This window comes from Theropithecus gelada, chromosome X (genome assembly GCF_003255815.1).
Source record: "Theropithecus gelada isolate Dixy chromosome X, Tgel_1.0, whole genome shotgun sequence".
NCBI lineage: Eukaryota > Metazoa > Chordata > Mammalia > Primates > Cercopithecidae > Theropithecus > Theropithecus gelada.
In genome coordinates, this window is record NC_037689.1 from 115,386,780 (window position 1) to 115,399,561 (window position 12,782).

Consider the following 12,782-nt stretch of genomic DNA (forward strand, 5'->3'; position numbering starts at 1 on the left):
TTGTTGATTAGCTTTTCCACTACACCCTGATGGTCTCAACTAATGACAGACAAACAGTAGTTCTATTGATATAAGTTAGAAGAATGACAATCACTTTAAGATTATAACAGGTTGAATCTATAACATACACATCTTTCAAAACATCATGTTTTTCGTTTTTTATCTTTTATTTTTAATTTTTATGGGTACACAGTAGATGTATGCTTTAGGGGATGGATACCCCATTCACCATGATGTGATTAAAGCATCATGTTTTTTTTTGTTTTTTTTTTGTTTTTTTTGAGACGGAGTCTCGCTCTGTCGCCCAGGCTGGAGTGCGGTGGCGCGATCTCAGCTCACTGCAAGCTCCGCCTCCCAGGTTCACGCCATTCTCCTGCCTCAGCCCCCCGAGTAGCTGGGACTACAGGCGCCCGCCACCGCACCCGGCTAATTTTTTGTATTTTTAGTAGAGACGGGGTTTCACTGCGTTAGCCAGGATGGTCTCGATCTCCTGACCTCGTGATCCGCCCGTCTCGGCCTCCCAAAGTGCTGGGATTACAGGCGTGAGCCACCGCGCCTGGCCAAAGCATCATGTTTTACATGACAAATTATATATAATGTTTATTTGTCAATTAGGAATAATGAATTTAAAAGGATTATAACAGACTAGTAAAGTACACCAAAAGGGGACAATATACAATTTAATAATGATGCAAAACAAATGAACATTTTGGCAAGATTGAGTCTGTAGTTTCAAAGATAGAAATGTTTCATTATAAAAAATCAGGAAGACAGATACACAAATTGCTTTCTAATAATAAAATACAGTAAGAATCAATAGCATTGATTACTCTGTTCCCTTCATATTTTAACGACTTCAAATAAAACTAAGGTTACGTTTCACAGATTTAAAGAGCAAAAGGCGTAACATATTAAGAACGCAGTTTTAAAAATATTGATCCTACACGTATGTGTAATATAAACCCCAGTTAAGTTTCTCATTTTAATTTTAAAACTGCTTTTTAAAGAAAATGCTTGAATTACAGAACTGGAACTTCAAAGAGATGATCTGATCCAGCCACTTTCCCTCTAGGGAAAGAGATGAACATTTTCATTCCAAAACTATTTACACATTATGCATACACTTTAAAACAAGTGTATATATCATATTTTTCTTTTTCCAACAATGATTTACATGTTTGTTAACAAATATCAAATCTTTCACAAATGTCCTTTTTTCTTTGTAAACATTATATACCCTATGCCACTATTTTTATTTTCCATTGCTAATTCGTCTGCTGTTTCTGTTATTTAGAAGAGTAGAAGTAAAATAATAATAGCTCATCTTGTAAAAAGAGATGCCAATTTTACGGGAATATTCTCATGCTGAAGGCATGCGAAGAGCCATTTCAGCTCTTTTAAAATTGATATATGGGGTCTAAATTGCAATAAATTTGTGGGAATCACCTTTCAAATGTAGAGTATTGGGAAGTACTCAGTGAGGACACTAGGGTGTGGGAGAGGATAGTCAAGTATCAGCTGAAACAGTTGAGACTAGCATCTTTGAATTCCCCAGTGTTTGGCATACTGTTGGTACTTAATATGTGTTCCATGAACACATTGTTTGTTCCATGAACAAACAAACAAAATTTCACTCAGAAGCTACCACTGGTAACTTTAAATCCATGTAGCCACATTGGGTAGGATGTAAACTTTGCAACAAGTTAACTGGAAACCAGGAACTTATTTGTGAAACCTCTTCCAATAATAAACTGAGTTGTGCTTAAAGTGTTCGTTTGTGGTAGTTTGTGGTAGTGGTAAAGGTTAAGGTAAGAGAAAAGGTAGTGAACCAGGAGCTGGGGAGAAAACATTGGCTCCCAAACTTGTGTTTGTTTTCTCCCTCATATAAATTTCAGGTTTAAAAATTTAATATGTGCTTATATGTTTTTTGAAGTCAAAATACAGAAGGATATAAGTTTAAAACTTAAAGGCTACCTCTTTCACTTACTAGAAGTAACTACTGTTAACAGTTTAGTAAGCATACTTCAAGACCTCATTCTCTATGTATCATAATCTACATTATGCTTGTATTAAAATATATAAAGGCCTTTTTAAAGTGGGTTACTATACATACTGTTGTGCATTTTAAAATTCACTTGAGCAGATAACACAGATAGTCTTCTATCTCAGTGCACAGGACTTACTTCATTCTTTTAGTGCATACACAGTAATCTATAGTGGAGGCATGTCGTAAGTTATTTATCCATTCCCATTTAGTTGAACACTCAGGTTTTCCCTCAATTTCCGCAGTTAAAAGCAATTAACTTCCTTGTACATACACTTAGTTGTCTAAGTATATCTGTGGGAGATAGTCTCAGGATTGAAGTTGTTGGTTTGAAGGACATTTAGTTTTAAAGTTTAAAGAGCTAATGGCAAGTTAAAGGATTTGATTTTTCTTGGGAGAAATAACATACCTTGGGCATTGGCATAAAAGAGAGATGACTAATGAGATGAGCCTAGGTACTGTATGCCCCCTTTATTTTTATTTATCAAACAGGTTTTTATTCTTCTTCTCTAAAGCATATGTAGACAATATCTTTATAAAGCAATTCTGGCTTATTTAATCAAAATCAATGATTGTATCTGATCCATTATTTTCTTCCACTAAAGAACAAAAACAAACCAAAAAAAAAAAAAGAAAGAAAAGAAAACCTTCTTGGCTTATTTGCTAGCCTCCTGACTTTAAAATATTCCTGCAAATATTTTACAATTGTATTGAATAGTCAGTATGTTCCATTCCTACTATGTATTACTTCTTTTTCCCTCTGAAAAAAGAAGTAGCTAATGCATCTTGTATCGTTAGCTGTGTAATTTCTTGTTTTGTCCATATTCCATTCAAACTGCTTGTGGAGGTATGAAATCAATGCTCAAGATCTGGACAGCTTTGCTCAGCTAAGACACCGGGAGCTTTTATCCTCTTCACAGATTTTATCATTTTGCGTCCCTTTACACTATCATTTTTTTAAAAATCCTTTAACCTTTCTCAGTATAATCTGGTGTCCCAAAAGAAAAGAAGTTGAGGCACCTACAGCATTTTTAACAAATTCAGAGTATCTTCTATTCCACGCTTAATTTATCTCCCTTTGGCAAGTTATCTGCTTTTGTAAGGTTTTGCATGTATTTTCACAACATACAGCGTCCCTTTCCAAACATTTCATAACCTTTATTTTTATATGCATAAATGAACGACCCCACTATCCAATTCCATATTAGTGAATTTTATTCTACATTATGTCTATCTTTATCCAAATGATATCTGTCAATTCAGATTGTTTTCAAACAAATTCTAAACATCTTGTTTGTATATCATTTTCCGGATATCCCAGTTCTGTCTAAAGAGAAGCTCCTTCTGACTATACACATTGTTGTGTACAAGAAGGTAGTCATTTCTCTAAACAACTTTTATTCTCTAATCTTCTAGTGGAGTATGTATACATTAAAAGAAAAAGAGAGAGGTTCATTATCCTCCAAAATTCTCCTCTGCCTTCTACATATCTACCTTTTGCTTTCACTCATAAATCTTTTCCCAATTTAAGAAGTCTTTCAAAGATTCCTGCCCACTCGAAATAAGTCCTTTTACTGTAAAATCATTTTCTTTCACCAAATTTGTACTCACTCTTCTTGAAAGATTTATATAAACATTTTTGTCTATTTCCATATGCTGGTATACCATATACCTATGCAGCTCTGCTTTAGGCAAATTGTTCAGTTTCCAATTAGTTTTTCAGAGTGTCCTTAAAACTGCTTCTGTTGATTTAAACTCATCATCTTTCCAGTCTTTCTATCTCAACACTTATCTTAGTTCTCTACTTTGCTGTCTCTGTGCCTTGGGTTTGATTTAAGAGGGGCTTGTCTGTCTTCAATTTCTTTAATATTTCCCTTTCTTCTTCTATAAATCTCCCCATATCTTCCTTTATTTTCTTCTCCATATCCTGGAAAAATAGCATCATTTAATGCTATACTGATGCTGGAAAACAGCATTAAAAACATGTTTTTTCTCTTCACTGTATTAAACTTACCTAATGTATCAAAACTTCAACCTCTATTAAATAGAGAGAGGTACATATCTAATACCAGGAAACAAACAAAGACCGAAACATACTAATGAGTTTGATAAATTTTAAAATGATCATATTAAAACAGAATAGAATATGACTTGACATTACAGGATTATAACATGGAAACCAGACAAGCCATGAATAATTTGTATAAAAATTGCTTGGATGTCAATAGCTTTCAAGTGAAATATAATGCTATTTTGAAAAAAAGCTACATTGATACTGTCAGTATTTAAAAGGAATTTGATAAACAAATCATTCAACTAAATTCTACATTAGAACAAACTTACTAGCATATTATATCTAGTTTTGATCATTGTCATTTTAAGTAGAGAAAAAACGAAACGCATCCTGAAAAGAGTAGTGAAAATTATAATGGAAAATATGTTCTATGAACAAAGATTAAGGAACTAAAGAAAAGAAAGTTAAGAAATGGCTTTACTCCAATGTTATGTAAATGTAATGTATTCGATAAAAACAATACCAGCCATGTTTTTATGAGGCTGCTTTTCATTTTATTCAAAGGACAGAAAAAGGAACAGATGCTCTTAAGTTAAAAGAAATACATAGGCTGGACATAAATGTTTGTATTAATTTTAAACTCTGTGCTCATTATTTAACACTGCTTAGACTTTAAAAACTTCTTAAAGGCTATCACTGCATTACAGCACAACTTCTGGTTGTCAGAGACTTCTTTGATCTGACCCCAACCTTATTTTTTATTAGTTCCCTATGTACTCTGACCCGTCTTATCAGGTTGTTCTCCAAACTATCTCATTGGTAATAAAAATTTTTTTTTTCACTTGGAATATCCTCCCTCCTTCAAAGACTAGTTTAAATTAGACCTCCTTTGTTGTCGTTGTTTTGTACAAAAGGGGTCTCGTCATGTTACCCAGGCTGGCCTCAAGGATGCCCCCCAACCGCCACCTGTCTCAGCCTCCCAAAATGCTGGGATTACAGGTGTGAGCCACCACACCTGCCCAAATTTCACCTCCTTTGTAAAGCTATCTCTCACACAATCATCTCTAAAATAATTAGGCATTTTTAGTCTGGATTTCACCATTACTTATTCAATTGTATCCTATAAATTTATGTTTCCAGTAAGAGAGATTAGACTTACATTACCTCCTGAAACTCTTTAAAATCAGACAAAAATATATGGGAAAAAAGTTAAAAACACTGAAGGAAAGGGATCTGTGAAAGATAAGAAACAAATTAGGTGAGCCCTGGGACTGTCTAAATTTACTGCCTACGGATTCCCGACAGAGGTACAGGGAGTGGGAACCCAGGCAAAACCTAGTATTCTCCTAGAGCTGAGATTCTGGGGACGTCAAGGCAGATAGGACAGAATATAAGAAAAGAGATCAGCACAGAGAGAGGATTCCAGAGCTCGGAAAACAGTCACCCTCAAGTATTTCAGCGAGTAATGATAAGCATATTTGTCTGCAGAAAGAACCGCCAAAAAGGAGCACAAGGAATACTCTCCAAGGATCACAAAGGGCTGGAAGTCGTTTCTATTCAAACCTAAGAGTGGAAACCTTACAAGGCTGGGGCCTTAGGTAGAGTGCTCAAAAGGATTCTGTCTCAGTACTGGGGGAAAGTTTGCTCTAGAATAAATGCTGTCCTGGTGCAATTTCACGAAGCTTAAAAGTAAATGAAAACCACATGTTAACGAGAGATGAATTGAGAATGAAAATCAGAATGCAAACTCTCACCAAGCTGATGGTGAGTCCCCACCCCACCCCCTATCTTATATTTCCCAGTGTACCCCAACCTGGACTTATAGGGCATCATGTAACCCGGAAACAGTCACCTGTCAACAGACAGAAAAAGCTCCAGGAGAAGCCCCCTACTTCTTCATTTATTTATTTATTTATTTATTTTTTAATTTTTTGAAACAGAGTCTCACTCTGTCGCCCAGGCTGGAGTGCAGTGGCGCGATCTCGGCTCACTGCAACCTCCGCCTCCCCCAGGTTCACGCCCTTTTCCTGCCTCAGCCTTCCGAGTAGCTGGGACTTCAAGCGCACGCCGCCTGCCCGGCTAATTTTTTGTATTTTAGTAAAGACGGGGTTTCAACGTGTTAGCCAGGATGGTCTTGATCTCCTGACTTCGTGATCCGCCCGCCTCTGCCTCCCAAAGTGCTGGGATTACAGGCTTGAGCGACTGCGCCCGGCCGTCCACGTCCTTCTTAAAGAGAAGATTCTCAAAGCTTAGAGAGCTTGGAGAGGACGCCTCGCCTTGCTTCGCCCCGCCCCGCCCCCTCCTCCTTGGTCAGAGAAGCAGTGATTGTCTTTCTGTGGTGAATATTCAATTCAATTCCTCTCTGTTTGTCTTTGGACCAAGATGTGGGTGCAGTCATGACAATTGTGTGGCAGAGCAGGGAAAATAAGGTCCCAGCTTTCAGGCCAAAGGGCCAAAATAGAGCCCTGGCAACTGGAAAGAATCCGGAAGATGGTCCAGGTGGAGGAGCATGGAGAAGAGACCTCACAAAGTTCCATACCATGGAATACTGCTCAACAGTAAAAAGGAACAAACTATTGACATACATAACAAAATGAATGAATCTCAAAAATATTATACCAAGTAAAATAAGCCAGCCCCAAAAGCTTACAGACCATATAATGTCATTTATGTAACATTTCCAAAAAGACAAAAATAAAGCGACAGAAAATAGACCAGTAGCTTCCAGGGTTTAGGGATGGTGGTGGGTATAATTACCAAGGGATAACATGAGGGAGTATGCTGAGGTCATGGAATGGTTCTGTGTCATAATTCTGGAGATTAAATGAAACAATATATATCTTGAAACTCATAAAAGTATGTACTAATAAAAAATTGACTTTTACTGTATGTTAATTTACAAAAATAAAAGTAAAAGGATAAAAGACATACAAAGCAAACACTAATTCAAATAAACCTAGCATGACTACAGTATCAAACAAAATAGATCTCAGAGCATAGTACCAAAAATTAAGCAGGTAATTTCATAATAAAGGTCAGTTTACCAAGAGAACATAAATTCCTTAGATGTTTGTGTGTTTAATAGCAGAGTTTCAAAATGCATGAAGCAAACTCTGAGAGAACTACAAATGGAAATAAACAAATTTACAATTATAATTGGAGATTTCAATACCATTATCTCAATAATTGATTTTAAAGGTGACAGAAACCAGTAAATATATAGAAATTAGCAAGGATATTGAAACAACACTATTAACCAACTTGACCTAATTGGCATTTACAGAATACTTCACCGAAGAACAGTAGAATGCAAATTATTTTCAGGTATATGTGAAACATTTACAAGATAGATCATATTCTGGGCCATAAAACTAGCCTTAAAAAAATTTTTAAGGATTTAAGTCATACAAATTATTAATATGTTCTCTGACCTCAGCTTAATTATATTAGAAATCAAAAATAGAAAAATCTCTGGAAAATCCCCAAATGTTTTGAAACTAAAACATACTTCTAAATAACCCATGAAGAAATCAAAAGAAAAACTAGCAAGCATTTTGAACTAAATGAAAATATAACATCAAAAATTGTGGAGGGCAGATGAAGCTCCACTTAGGGGAAATTTATATCAGTCAATGACTATATTAAAGAAGAAGAAATATCTTCTATGAAAGATCTGTTTCTTTCTTAAAAAACTAGAAATAGAAGAGCCAATTTATCCCAAATTAGGCAGAAGAATTGCAATTATAAAGATCATAGTGGAAATCAATGAAATAGAAAACAGAAAGACAGAAAAAGCAGTAAGACCAAAAGCTGTTCCTTTGAGAAGCTCTATAAATCTGATAAAACTCTAACAAGACTGATTAGGGGAAAAAAGAGAGAAAATACAAATTACCAATGCCAGGATGAATAGAAGTGGCACAAACTAGAGATTCTACAGGTATTAAAAGGATAACAAGGAAATACGAACAACTTCATGCCAATAAATTTGACAACTCAGTTTACACGGACAAATTCTGTGAAAGACACAAGGTACTAAAGTTTTAGAAGAAATAGATAAGCTAAATAGCTACATGTCTACTATAAAATTAAATTTTAATTTAAAATTGTTTCCCCAAGGAAAACTCTAAGATGAAATTGTTTCACTGGTGAAATCTATCAAACATTTAAGGAAGAAAGAACACCAACACCCCACAAATAAATCCAGACTATTAGGAGGAGAGCATATATCCCAAGTTATTCTACATGGCCAGCATTATTCTAATACCAAAACCAGACAAGACAATCACAGAAAGCCAAGATCAAAATCCGCTGGGCACAAAGATGTAAAACTTTTCAACAAAATTTTAGCAAGCCAAATTTACTGATATATAATAATAATAAATACATCATGACCAAGTGAAGAGTTTATACCTCCAATGCAAGGTTGTTTTCACAATCAAAAATTAATCAATATAAATCACCATACTAACAGACTGAAAAAGAAAAATGCTAAGATCATTTCTTAATTGCTACAGAAATAAAAGGCATTTGTCAAAATTCAACATTCATTCCTGATTTTTTTTTTTAAAGTAAACTCGCCAGATGTGGTGGCTCATGCCTGTAATCCCAGCACTTTGGGAGGTCGAGGCAGGAGGATTGCTTGAGCCAGCTGTTTGAGACTAGCCTGAGCAATATAGTGAGACATCGTCTCTACAAAAAAAAAAAAAAAAAATTAAATTAGTCGAGTGTCATGGCACACACATATAGTCCCAGCTACTCTGGAGGCTGAGGAAGGAGGATTGCTTGAGCCTGGGAGATGGAGGTTGCAGTAAGCCAAAATCATGCAACTGCACTCCAGTCTGGGTGACAGAGTAAGACTTTGTCTCAAAAAAAAAAAAAAATTAGAAAAATAAAATAAATTTTTAGCAAGCTAAGAATAGGAGAGAACTTCCTCAAACCTACAGATAACATCATACTTAATGGTGAAAGACTGAATGCTTTCACCATTTTTCTGGAGGTTTTATCCAGTGCAATAAGGTAAGGAAAAAAAGGCATCAGACTGGAAAGAAAAAATAAAAGAAAAAAAACAAGAAAAGAAGAAAAGAAAAATAAAGGAATAAAGGGGAAAGAAAAGAACGGAAGGGAGGGCAAAGAAAGGAAGAAAAGGGAGAACAAAGGAAAGAAGAAAGGAAGGAAGGAAGGAAGGAAGGAAGGAAGGAAGGAAGGAAGGAAGGAAGGAAGGAAGGAAGGAAGGAAGGAAGGAAGGAAGGCAGGCAGGCAGGCTTATTTATAGGCGAAATGATTGCCTACATAGGAAAACCTATAGAATCTACCCAAAAAAGCTGCTAGAACTGATAAGTCAGTTTACCAAGGTTGCACAATGCCAGATCAATAATTAATAACAAACTGTATTACTATATACTAGCAACAATCAGAAATTCAAATTATATATTCCAGCATATTTGACTTTCAAGTTGGTATGTGAGAGCCCTCTCTATCACTTCGACACTTGCAAATAACCAAAAATACTCAATTGAGAGAGCAGGACAAGAACACACAGAAGTGGCCTAAAAAGGGAAAGCGGCAGACAGTCTTCCAACTTTTATCCTAAAGATGCACAGTCAATTCAAAGAATAAGAATAATTTATTGTACCCCAACCTGAGTGCCCCATGAGCTATGCCCAAGAAAAACTATAGACTCATTTCCCTATATTCTAGCTGCTATTCAGGAAATGAAAAGAAATTTAAAGTATCATTTTCATAAAAACCACAAGAATCTAGACTGTTTGAACTCTTATTTTATAAAACGTAAATTATCTTAATCATTATGCCTGTTTCTTTTGTTAACAACTTATTAACAATATATTTTTAAAGCTGTTTATTTTATTATCATAATGTTTAGAAAAAGGATATACTTCATCAACATGACATTATCAGCAACCCAAGCATTTACCTAAGGATAAACATTCAGAGAAGTTAACCCAGGGAAAGGCAACACATGTTAATCTGTATAGGCTCTTAGAATAACCCATTCTTTAACATTCTATTAGCTAGATGATAACTTAAGACTATAAAATGATATCTTACATTGACTTTAGAACTAAAAATGAAGAGAGAAAGTAAATAGCTGTAAGGGAGGAAAACACAAAAAGAACAGTCCAATAGGCACCAATCTTAAAATGAGAAAATGTCAACTAGAAGCCTACATAGCCAGAGTAACAAGGCCTTTTCAACCTTTATAGGTTTGAGTAAGTATCGCCAGTAATCAGGAAATGATTTGTTTCCATATACCTAAGTATTCTGTAATTAATATACATTGCCACCAGCTGAAGCATGATACCCTAATTATGGCCTCCAGGTCTTAAGGATGAAAGGGATGTTTTCAACTGGCAGTTAACATTTTTCTCCCTGTTTTTTTCTTTCTTTGTTGTTGTTGTGGTTGTTGTTGTTGCTGTTTTCTTTTCAGCAGGGGAATGGAAGAAAGGCAGGCCAGCAAGAAGACATTCTGCATAATTCTGCTACTTCTATCAAGAATAAAATATTTATTATATCATTCATTCCAAACTTTTAGCCTTTGCTAATACATCTTTTTACATTTATAGTTAATGAACACAATATTTATAGACATTGTATTTTAAAAGGTAAGACAATTTAGAGCAAGACCAGTAGAAATAAAAATACAAAACTACACCATCATCAAATCTGGGTTCAAGTCTCAGTGTTTATCACTTACTGGCTATGTGAACTTGGGCAAGACTCCTAATCTCTCTGAGCTTCAGTGTCCTTATCTATAAAATGGAGATAACAATTCTTGCCTTTTGTACCTCATAGCATTTTTTCAAGTATCAATGAGGAAAGTGTATATGAAACTGATTTATAAGCTGCCATCCAAATTAATTTAATCCACAAACAACATCAATAACAGCATTAAAAAGGCACTGAGTACTTTCTCTATGCCAGGGCTAAGCTCTTTATATGTATCATTTCTTAATAAAATTTAATTTTAATTATAATTGACACATAATAATTGTACACATTTATGGGGTACAATGTGATGTTTCAATGCATGTATACATAGTATAATGATCAAATCAGGGTAATTACTATATCCATCATCTGAAATATTTATCATTTCTTTGTGGCTTTGTGGCAATAACATTCAAAATCTTCTCTTGTAGCTTTCTTGAAATATATATTACATTGTTATTTACTACTGTAACCCTAACCCTAATGTGTAATAGAAAACCAAAATTTATTCTTTCTAACTGTAACTTTGTACACATTGACCAATCTTTCCCAGTCCTCTCGTCTCCCCTACCCTCTCCAGCCTCTGGTAACTACTATTTTACCCTACTTCTATGAGACTGCCTTTTTTTAGATTCTAAATATGAGTGAGAACATGCAGTATTTCTCTTTCATTGCCTGCTTTACTTCACTTAACATAATGTCTTCCAGGTTCATCCATATTGCCACAAATTACAGGATTTCATTCTATTTTATTGCTTAATGGTGTTCCATTATATCTATCTCTCTATCTATATCACATTTATATATAGATGTAGATATAAAATGTTTTTCTTTATCCATTCATTTGTAGACAAGCATTTAGTTTAATTCCATGTCTTAGCTATTGTGAACACCACTGCAATAAACATGAATGTGCCAATGTCTCTCCAACATGCTGATTTCCTTTGGATATATACCCAGTAATGGGATTGCTGGATCATATGGTAGTTTCATCATTAGTTTTTTAGGAACTTCCATACTGCTTTTTATCATTGTTGTACTAATTTACATTTCCACCAACAGTATATAAGAGTTCCCTTTTCTCCACATCATCACCAGAATTTGTTATATTTTGTCTTTTTTATAATAACCATTCTAAATGGAATGAGATGATTTTGAATTGTGTTTCTGATTTGCATTTCTCTGATAATTAGTGTTGTTGTGTAATTTTCCACATATCTGTTGGCCATTTGTATGTCTTATTTTGAGGAATGAAATGTCTATTCAGGTCTTTTGCTCATTTTTAATTGGATTATTTATGCGTTTTTTTGTTTTGTTTTGTTTCTTTGCTGTTGAGTTCCTTATACATTTTGGATATTAACTTCTTATCAGATGCATAGTTTGCAAGTACTTTCTTCCATTCTGGAGATTGTGTCTTCATTTGGAAATGCAAAAGAGTCTGAAGGGCCAAAGCAACCATGAGCAAAAATAACAGAATTGATGTCATCACACTACCTGGTTTCAAAATATCCTACAAAGCTATAGTAAACAGAACAGCCTGGTTCTGGCATAAAAACAGACCCACAGGCCAATGGGACAAAATAGAGAACCCAGAAATAAATCCATGCATTTACAGCCACGTGAATTTTTTAATAAAGATGCCAAGAACACACATGAGGAAAGGACAGTCTATTCAATAAATGGTGCCAGGAAAACTGGATATCCACATATGGAAGAATGAAACTAGTCTCTCACCACACACAAAAACTAACTCTAAATAGGTTAAATACTTAAAAGTAAAATCCAAAACTGTAAAACTACTAGAAGAAAATACAGGATAATGCTTCATGAAATAGGGGTGGGCAAGGATTTTTTAAATAAGACCTCAAAAGCAGAAGCAACGAAAGCAAATAGACAAATTGGAGTACATCAAACTAAAAAGCTTCTTTATAGCAAAGTAGCATCTCTTTTAATGATAATTAGTATGCTAGTAATACAAAAGGTGGACATTTATTAAGC

The 12,782-nt window shown here is 34.8% G+C and overlaps 1 protein-coding gene across 5 annotated transcripts in view; it reads right to left on the reverse strand.

Moving 5' to 3' along the window:
- Nucleotides 1-12,782, reverse strand: part of KLHL13 (kelch like family member 13) — a 201,843-nt gene that overhangs the window by 23,725 nt on the left and 165,336 nt on the right. The window lies entirely within an intron of this gene.